Below are 8,711 nucleotides of genomic sequence, written 5' to 3' on the forward strand. Positions count from 1 at the left end.
CCGCTGCCACTGCCACTACACGTGCTCATCGAATTTGCTGTTGTTGTTGCTGTCCCCGTCGCATCCTTTGCCGTGGTTACTATTCATGTCGCCGCCATCGCCACCTCTGTCGCCGCCACCGCCACCTCTGTCACCACGAGCCACTACTACTATCATCATATTGGTTTGTTGGTATGGTTATTATGTTATTTTCATATTGTTTTGTGAGTTTAAAATTTTATTAGAGTAGTTAAATCTTGTTAGTTTGGTTAAATTAAGAATTAGGTTTTAAGTAATTAGAGTAATGAGTTTTACCTATTCTTTTAAATTAGTTTTCCTTGTGAGTTTAACATTTCGTTAGAGTTGTTGCTAAATCGGTTGTTAAATTCGCTTAGTAAAGTATGTTATTAGGAGTTGTTGTGTTACTTTAATGTAAGTAAAAATTAAATTTGTGATGCCTTTTGTTAGTTTGGTTGAATTAAGAATTAGGTTTTAATTAATTAGAGTAATGAGTTTTACCTATTCTTTTAAGTTAATTTTCGAATTAGTTTCAGTTTGTGAATTTAATAAGTAATTGTTTTTATTAGGATTGTGTTATTTTTTCTCTAAGCTCAATTGGAGTTTTCTTCTTTTGTTGTTTGTTGTCTGTGTAGTAACATTCCAAGTTTGTTTTCTATCTACAAATATAATGAATTGTTTAAATTTTATGTTGGACTTACTTTTCCTAGGATAGAATTTTGAGACGAAAGTGGGAGAAGGTTGCATTGTGGTGCCTTCTCAAAATCCTTGTTTGCTGGAAAATTTGGGAGTTATAAAGGGTTATGCTTTAGAATGATTAGGATTTGATGTTTTATTGAATGCCTGTATGTTAATGATTTATGCCTGCAATTGTTTCCTATATGAAAACTATTGTATTTATTTCATGGATGTCACTGAATTAAGTAGAATTTCTGCCGAATTATCGTTTAAATTGTTTAAAACGTGTTTAGTTTATTAGAAAATGATAATTGTATGCGGCGGAAGCTTCTAATTACAGGAGACATTGCCAATTTTTCTAAAAACTTAAATAATTGCTGTTGTTTGTTGAATTCTAGGGTGTGTTTTTCGATATGATTCCAAGTCATCGTCTATGCATGCATGAGAGGGATAACAATGGCCGGGGGTGTAAAACCTAAATTCTTTTAGGGGATTGACGTGGTTGTCGCACATGTTTTCAGCATGGAACCATTTATGTCTAAAGGAGTTTCTAGGTATTCGTGTCAAATGTGTCAGCTGACAAAGTGGTTAGGACCTGTAGACATAACGCTTCACCTCTACTGAAACAGATTCAAGGATGGGTATCGGATGTGAACGAAACACGGAGAAGTGGATGAGTAGGGAATTAATCAGTCTGCATTTAATTTGAATAGGTCCGGTTGTTAATCAACGAAGATTCGGGTGGTGAGAGACCTAAACATGGATTAAATGACTTGGAAGACTAACCAAGAGAGATATAAAGAGATGATATGTGATGCAACAGGTGTTAATGAATTGGAAGAGCCTGAAGAAGAATGTAACCCGGAAGCGAAGGGGTTTTGTCATCTGTTAGAAGCTGCTGTCAAACCTTTGTGTGATCGGTCTGTTCATTCGGAGTTGTCTGCGTGTGTTAGAATGATGAGTATTAAGCTGGAGTCAAATCGTACCCAATAGTCTTTTGATAAGTGAGCCACCCTTTGCAGCAAACTGGAACCTATAGGGTCATCTGGCATCCCCTAAAACCACTACGAAGCAAAAAGCTAGTTTCAAAATTAGGTCTAAATGCAGTAAAAATTGATTTTTGTTTGAATGGTTGTATGTTGTACTACAAGATGGATGTAGACCTTAATGAATGCAGATTCTGTAGATCACTGAGGTTCAAAACCGAGAGAGAATAGATTGAAAACATCGGTTAAAGAGAATTCCTATGAAACGGATGCACTACTTACTCTTAATCCCGAGGTTGAAATGATTGTATGCATTGATGAGTCTGTCCCCGTATATGACCTAGCACAGTAGTAACAAGAGAGATGATGGGATCATGACACATCCGTAACACAGAAAAGTTTGGAATCACTTTGACAAGATCTATCCTACATTTGCGAGCGAGCCCAGGAACGTTAGACTAGCTTTTTGCTTTAACGGGTTTGCACCCGACGCGTACTCTTGTTGGCCCATAGTTTTGACACCTTATAACCTGAGTCTCAAAATGTGCATGAAGGACCTGTACATGTTCTTAACTTACATCATATCTGGTCTCAGCAATCTAAAAGCCAAAATAGATGTCTTCTTATAGCCCTTGGTGAACGAGTTACAAGATTTGTGGATCCATGATATACAAACATATGATATTTCGACGAAGACAAACTTCTTGACAACGTGTCAGAAAAATCCTAAAGATCGTCGATAATAGGGCGAGGGTGAGACATCCGGGATATGACAGGGAGCATAATTGAACTAAACAGAGTATATTTTGGGAGTTGCCTTATTAGAAAGACAACTTGGTTCGACATTGTCTTGATGTGATGCACATTGAAAAACACATGTTTGATAACATCATGCACACAGTAATAGACAATGAGTGAACAAAGGACAACGATAAAGCTAGGTTAGACTTGATGGGCATTTCCAGGTGGCCAGCTCTAAACTTAAAAAGACTTGATAACGGGCGGTAGGCTAAACCAAAGGCGGTGTTCTCTTTAACGAATGAGCAGAGGCAAAATGTTTGTAAGTGGATTAGAGGATTAAGGTTTTCTAATGATTATGCCTCTAACTTGGGCAGGTGTGTAAATATGTCACAAGGTAGGTTTGCTGGGTTGAAGAGTCATGATTGTCATGTATTCGTGGAGTCTTTACTTCCGGTCGCGTTCAGAAAACTTCCAACTAATATTTGGAAACCCCTGACAAAAATAAGTGAGATCTTTAGGGAGTTATGTGCTACGAAATTGAGCAAGAATGACCTCATAGTGATGGACAAGAATATTCTCATCATACTTTGTAAGCTAGAGAGGATATTCCCTCCATTTATTTTTGACGTCATGGAACATTTAGCAGTCTACCTACCGTCTGAAACAATGCTATGTGGGCCAGTCTAATTTCAATGGATGTACCCATTTGAGATGATGATTGGTTCATTTAACCGTACCGTGAAGAACAGAGCTCGGATTGAGGGCAGCATCTGTGAAACATTTCTGGCCAAGGAAACTTCTACATTTTGCTCCTTCTATTTTCAATCTCATGTTGAGTTACGTAGAACAAGGGTTGCAAGGAATGATGAGAGGGGAGGATACTCGTTAAGTGGAACAACATACCCAATCTTTTTTTCGGAAGGAGCTGCAATGGGTAAGGGCAATGACTACTAGTTAGAGCAGAAGGAGATCGACGCCGCACATCTACATGTGTTGCTTAACTGTGACCAAGTTTCATCCTACCTCATGTGAGTTTTATAAGTCTTTGTAAATATTGAAATCAGTAACATACTAGCTTTCTAATCTAACTAAAACTTTGTTATCCTATTCTATCATACAGGTTATTTCGAGAGGCAAATCCAGAGACATCATTGACCAATTTTCCACGTTGGTTCCAAGAATACGTCAGCATACAGCTAGTTAACACAACAGATTCGGAACTAGTTGCACTTAGTTGGGGCCCATTGAATAAGGCAACTAGCTACCCGATCTACAATGTTAATGGATATCGGTTCCATACCTTACAATGATCGATTGGAAAGAAAACAGATAACACCGGAGTTTGGGTTCATGGGAATTTAGGCGGGGTTTATTTTGATTGGTTTGGTGTGCATGTTTAAATGTGATTGGTATGATCCAAGTTCACGACAAGGAACACAAAAGCACAAGGACTATGATATCACTGAAGTAAATGTAACAAAAAAATATAGATACTACGATCCTCTTATTCTACCTCAAAATACACATCAGGTATACTATTTGCCTTATCCGGGTTCATGCAAGTCTAGTTAGGTGGTTGTGGTTAAGACTAAGCCAAGAGGCTGCATTAAGTCTGATGATATGATAGAGGGTCAAGAACCTTACCAGATTGATCCCAACTCCTTCGAAACGGTGATTGATACCAGTGAGCCGTTCTCCCTTCGGTCTGCTGTTATGGATGATGACATCATTGAGCTTGGACTAGATGTCGATGCACTAACAGAGGACGACGATCTTCAAGAAGAAGAGGGGGTCGATGGCGATGAAGAAGAGGAAGACGAGTTCGATGATAATCAAGAAACTCATTAGAAGACGAAGATGGAGAACCAGAGGAAGAAGATGATGAATCTGATTTACGGATGGCAATGGGTCCCCATGGGGCGGGGACATGCGCCCCCCTCCCCTCCAAAACCTATCCCCGTCCCTGTGACATATTAAAAAAAAAAAAAAAAAACTGAAAAAATAGAAAAAATAAAGATAATTCTCAATTGTTATTACAAACATTATTTTCATTGTCTCCAAATACTTAAACAGCAATAAACAATAAACATCTCTACCAAATTTATTTATAAAACATTAAAACAACCAAATATATTCAAAAACTAAAAAGCATAATTCTCATGCCTTCTTTCATTCTGTGATGGTAGTGATGGTTCCCGATTTATTTGAATCCTACATCAAACAAAAAATCACAAATCATAAGAATCACAAAATTTCAAAGAAATCACAAAAAACAAATCACATAAATCACAAAAATATAAATTATAATGAATAGAATCAAAATTAGGAATAATTAGAATAAAAAATAATACTATAATAATTAACAAGTTCTTCAAAGTAAATTAAAATTAACAAGTTCTTCAAAGCAAATTAAAATTAACAAGTTCTTCAAAGCAAATTAAGATAAATCAGAACAAGTTCTTCAAAGCAAAATAAAATTAACAAGTTCTTTAAAGCAAATTAAAATTAACAAGTTCTTCAAAGCAAATTAAGATAAATCAGAATAAGTTCTTCAAAGCAAAATAAAATTAACAAGTTCTTTAAAGCAAATTAAAATAAATCAGTTCTTCAAAGCAAATTAAAATTAACAAGTTCTTCAACTAAGATAAATCAGAACAAGTTCTTCAAAGCAAAATAAAATTAACAAGTTTTTCAAAGAAAAATAAAATTAACAAATTCTTCAAAGCAAATTAAAATAAATCAATACAAGTTCTTCAAAGCAAATTAAAATTACAGAGATAATATGATAGATGAACCCTAAAACCATAACTGAATGAATTTAAATGGTAGTTCACAGAACTTACCGGGAGGAAGAGAAGCTGAGCTGGCGGTGAAGATCGGCGACAAGGCGGAGAGGCAAAGACGTGAAGACGATAAGACGGGGAGAGGCGAAGACGCGAAGGTTTGGTGAAGAGGCTCTGAAGTGATGCTGTTGCCTCGACTAGGTCAGGCGGCGACGAAGATGTTCTCCTCAGCTAGGTCAGGCTGCGATGATGATGTTCTCCTTGGCTGGCCAGATGCGATGACGATGTTGCGATTTGCAAACGGGATGATTGATGAGACTCTGGCACGTGAGGAGAGGGTAGGAGCTTCATGTTGGCGGTGGTAAGGGGTATGAGATGGTGGACGGCAGTGGTGACTGGTAGTGGTGAAAGGATAAGAGAGGGAGAACGAGCTTCAGAGTTTAGAGTGAATGAGTGTGAGTGACGACTAGGGTTCCATTCCTAATCTGATTAGGGTTAATGTAAACATAGTTTTGTGATATAGATTTCTTTAAGAAACTGTGCGCATTTGTAATATATGTTTTAGTGAATGTAAACATAGTCCTGTGAATGTAATATAGTTAACATTGTTTTAGATAATTTAGTTATCATCATTCGGTATTTGTAATTTCAATTTTTTGTACTTCACATCAGGTTTGAAGTACTATTTCAATTGTTAATTATCAGGGTATACTAGAAATGGACAAAAAAAGATAATTCAAATTAAAAAAAAACACTACTGTCGAATATTCTGACAATACCATTATTTTTTAAAAAAAAGTTTAAATAACATTTCTATTGGTATCAACGTCGGATAAATCCGCTGGTAATATGGCAGAAAATCATACGAAGTGGCGCCAAATATTATCGTTGAATTATTTCGACGGTAACGTGGACGAAGGATCCATTTTCGTTTTATTATATTCCATCAAAAAATCCGACGGTAAACGCAATAAATTCGACGATAAATGTTTACCAGTCAGGTTTATACCAGCTGATATTTTTCGACGGTAAATTCGATGGTAACATGTTTTTGTCAGATTTATTAGATGAATCCAATGGTAATCAATGTTTTTCTTATAGTGTGATAATCCTATTTTTCATTTAACAAAAATAAGCATGATTACCTTACTTATCCTCTTTGCTCCTCTGGTTTGCGATGCTTGGAAAAAAGAGTGCTTAGGTTTAAAACTTCACAGAAAATACTATTATTTATAGAGATAACTAATAAAGATAACGAAGAAATCTAATATTTCCTTTAAAAAGATATTCTAATTTTTCATCTGATATTCAAATTCAAATTCAATCTAGTATTTTTTATAAAGATGTCCTACAAAATAATAAAGATAATCCAATTTATGATCTGATATTCAAATTCTAATTTACCATTTGATGCAGGAGTAGGCTGCTTCGAGGAGTCTCTACCTTTGTCAAGGAGCTGTCTTTTTTTATTTTTTATTTTTTATTTTGGATTTAGCCCTTGGACAACTTTCAGACCCAACCCGGATCATTATATACGGACCTAGATGCACTGCGCAGCTCTCCACAAACAACTATCAGATTTCTAACAATTTAACAAGAACAAAACACCAGATGAACCAAAGAATAATACCATTCAACTTTTAAAAAAATACATAGAATTGAAGCATTCAAGTAGAAGAAAAATTAAGTAAAACAGTTTCTAAATCCAACAGAGGCATAAAAACGATGACGATAAAATCCATAAAGATTAGAGGCGAGGACAAGAAACAGTGGCGAGGTAGAGAAGAACCACCTTGAAGGTCTGAATGCAACTGTCAAGTGACGAAGAGAGTAGTGCGACCGCCGACCCAAGAAGAGAAGAGGGCGGCCAAGCGCCACCAAAAAAGATAATTGAAAATGATAACGCGACAAGGAAGAAAATAAAAGACTGTCGCGATGTAGGGAGGCGTTGGGAATGCAAGACAGTAAACATGTGAGGTCTGACAAGAGTGAACAGCAGCGGTGATGGTCACTAATGAGTAGATTGGGGATTGAGAGATCTGGAAAGTGAGTGGAGGAAGAAGAAAAAGAGGAAAATGTGGAATGTAGAAATGAAATGGATGTGTTTGGTTGATTAATGATAGGTGAAGAAAGCTTGGAGAAAGGTTGAAGCAAGAAGGAATGGCTAGGAGCAAGAGAGAACAAAAAGTTTGAGCCAAAGTTTGCCTCAAACTTTAGCTCAAACTTTTAGAAGAGTTGAAAACATGCCAGAGAAAAAAGCTTGAGCCAAAATTTGCCTCAAACTTTAGCTCAAACTTTTGGAAGAATTGAAAACACTCCAGAGGAAAAAAGCTTGAGCAAAAGTTTGCCTCAAACTTTTTGGCAAACGTTGGCATCACAAAACCAACACCCTGGAGGAGAAAAGTTTGCGCCAACGTTTGCCTCAAGCTTTTTGGCAAACGTTGGCACCACACATATGCACAAGGGGGCCAATGTTTGAGCAAAAGTTTGACCTCAAACTTTAGCCCAAACGTTGATAGCAGCAAGTGAAGCCATCTGGTATAAAAAGTTTGAGTAAAAGTTTGCCTCAAACTTTTACTCAAACTTTCATGATTTCAACCCGGTTCACAATGGATCTTTCTCCAACTCCAAGAGCAATCAACCAAGGCCTTTATCAACCCAATTCCATCAAGAGCAAAGGCCCAATTCAAGGCTTGAAGACCATTTGAAGAAAGTGTATAAATAGCTTAGGATTTAAGTTTTTTTCTTTTGAGAGCTTTCCTTTTAGTTTTGGCTGAGTAGTTTTTGGAGAGCTTTTGGATTTTGAACTGTTCTGAGTTTCTGAGTTTGGGAAAGGAGAATTGAATTCTCTTCCTCTTAGTTTTCTTGTTTTCAATTTCAATTACACTTGTCTTGAGTCTTGGGTGTTGAGAATTGGGAAAATTCTGTCTCAATCTCACCTTGAGATCTCTTTCTGTTTCTTTTACTGCATCATTGGAGAATTGAGATTTACATTCAAGCTTTCTTCTGTTTTGATCTTTAATTTCTTGCAATTGAATTCCACATTTGGATCTAGGAAGGCATTGAGATCTAGACTCGGTTATTTAGTCTCTTGGGTCCTGAGATCTGGAGTTTGCATTTTAACTTCTTTGTTTAAAGCTTTTCAAGTTCATTTACATTTCCGTTTGAGATCCGGTTCAATTCAAGTCACTTTCTACTTGTCTGATTAATGCAATTTACTTTTCCTTATTTAATTTCTGCAAATCCACTTCCCAATTCCCTTTATAATTCAAGCCATTTACATTTCTTGCACTTTAAGATTCTGCAATTTACATTTCTTGCAATCTAAGTTTCTGCAATTTACATTACTTGTTCTTTAAGATTTAGCTTATTTACTTTCTTTGCTCTTTAATTTTCTGCAATCTACCCTTCTCCCTTTACATTTCAAGCAATTTAGTTTCTGCAATCACAAATCACCCAACCAATACTTGATTCGCTTGACTAAATCAACCACTAAACTAAAATTGCTCAATCCTTCAATCCCTGT

This window comes from Arachis ipaensis, chromosome B09, assembly GCF_000816755.2.
Source record: "Arachis ipaensis cultivar K30076 chromosome B09, Araip1.1, whole genome shotgun sequence".
Lineage (NCBI taxonomy): Eukaryota > Viridiplantae > Streptophyta > Magnoliopsida > Fabales > Fabaceae > Arachis > Arachis ipaensis.